The sequence below is a fragment of the Microtus pennsylvanicus genome, chromosome 9 (assembly GCF_037038515.1).
Source record: "Microtus pennsylvanicus isolate mMicPen1 chromosome 9, mMicPen1.hap1, whole genome shotgun sequence".
Classification (NCBI taxonomy): domain Eukaryota; kingdom Metazoa; phylum Chordata; class Mammalia; order Rodentia; family Cricetidae; genus Microtus; species Microtus pennsylvanicus.
Window position 1 is genome coordinate 54,706,493 of NC_134587.1, and position 2,109 is coordinate 54,708,601.

Genomic DNA, 2,109 nt, shown 5'->3' on the forward strand with positions numbered 1-2,109 from the left:
ATTTATGACAGTAAAATTCAGGAACCTCCTGAGAGGTAACATTCTTCATTACCCAGTACAATATCCCTACCTTACCTGGTAGTCCTGCAAAAGAGACATCTATGCTTATTCAGTCTATGCAAGATGTCTTGTTTTATGTTATTCCCTTAATCTCCATATTTCCATTGCTCCTTTGTTTGTGTCCAAACTTTTCTATATATATATACTGCTTGTAGGAACTTTATTTTCCTTCCACCTTTTTTCCCGTTTCTCAGGTGACTGCAGAGGAGCTCAGGACCACTCAGTGGTGGCTCCAACCCACTCGGTGGCCTGCGCTGTGGGAGCTGCTGACCAATCCTCAGTGATTGACTGGGCACTCCAGTCTTCAGTAGGGAACTGCTGGATAGGCACCGAGGGCACCTGCACCCCCTCAGACCAGTCAGCCACCTCTGGCTGAGCAGCAGTGAATTCAGGAGCTGGTGCAGTCATTCGCCCTGAAACTCCTCCTTGGTCATGGCCTTCTCAGCAGCAGCCTGTTCTTCCTTCTCAATCTCCTCTGGGTTTCTGTAGAAGTAAAGATCAGGCATAACCTCCCATGGGTGCTCACGGGAGATAGTGCCACGCATGCGGAGTAGTTCTCGGGCCAGCATCCACCACATCAGGCCCACTGAGTGAGCTCCCTTGTTGTTGTACGGGATGGCGATGTCCACATAGCACAGAGGTGAGTCTGTGAAACACAGGGCAATGGTGGGCAGGTTCACGTAAGACGCCTCTGTGAGGGGCTGGTGGTCAGCCCTGGGATCGGTCACCACTAGAAGCCGTGGCTCCCTGAAGGCTTCCTGGATCTGGTTAGTGAAGGTCCCTGGGGTGAACCGGCCAGCAATCGGAGTGGCTCCCGTGGCGGCAGCAAACTTCAGCAAGGCTCGCTGCCCAGTGTTCCTGGAGGAGATGACGCTGACATCAGCAGGGTTCTCAATGGCAACAATAGCCCGAGCTGCAAGCAGCAGCTTCTCCCAGGTCCTCTTCAGATTGATGATGTGGATGCCATCGCTTTTCGTTTTGTAGATGTACTGCTCCATCTGGAAGTCGAGGTTGGTGCCACCTAAGTGGGTGCCTGCAGTGAGGAATTTGAGGACATCCTCCTCCTTCATCTGCAGGACATCAAGGGCTCCGGACATTGTGTAAGTTTCCCTTTAAGTTACCTCGGGAACCAAGAACAACGCCGTATGGACCCGTCCCGGGGGAACACGGAAAGGCCAAACTTTTCTATATTTTTTTATCCACCATACAGTAACAGAGTTTATAACAATTTTGGGTCTTTAACACAATTCCTGGTAGAGATTAGGCACTCTATAACTACTTGTAAATTGAATAAATTATATATTCAAACATGCTGTACTATTAATTAATCAGAATTATATTTTGTTTGTTGAGAGATGTGCCTTAAAGGTAACTAAGGTCCTAACATGTCTTATTGCTTGAAAATGGCAAAAGGTCCTGGTCTTCTTGTATCTTGGAATTTACCAGGTTATTTATATTAAAATGACCTTTGATGCTGAAATAACAACTCCTTTGAAAACTTCAACAGGTCCAGACATTGCTAGCAAAATAAAGGGTAGATTTGTCAAGTCTTTTATTCTTCATTTGTGGCATCAATCCAGTATCTAGAACAGTATCCATCTAAGCCCACCTGCAATTAAAAGCTACTAGCCATATGGCTTATTTAATGTAGTTCATTCTAACCAAAGTGTTCTGAATCCATGAAACAACATGCAACTAATTCATTAGACTGTAAGTGGAGTAAAATCAAATAGTAGTTATTCAGAGGTAATACTATATAAAACTTAATAAACCTTGGGTTTCATAAGATAATAGCTTAAGAATTAACCTCACATATTTTCTCATTTAAATTTCTTATAACATGCATCATTACTAGTGTTAATAATACTACATTTATCATTTTTTTCTAAGAAAAAATAAGGAAAGACTAAATTGTCCATTTAGTACTATAATTAGTATCCTCACCCAAATTCAGTATAATATGGTGATAACTCAACAGCTCAATTACTTTGCTTGCATTTCCTTAGGACAATATCCCCTTTTAATTTTTATAATATGGCAGTAAATTTA

General features: G+C 43.1%; 1 pseudogene; it reads right to left on the reverse strand.

The window, feature by feature from the left end:
* Window positions 1-240: 240 nt before the first annotated feature.
* LOC142857597 (small ribosomal subunit protein uS2 pseudogene) lies at window positions 241-1,226 on the reverse strand (annotated as a pseudogene).
* Between the last annotated feature and the right edge of the window lie 883 nt (window positions 1,227-2,109).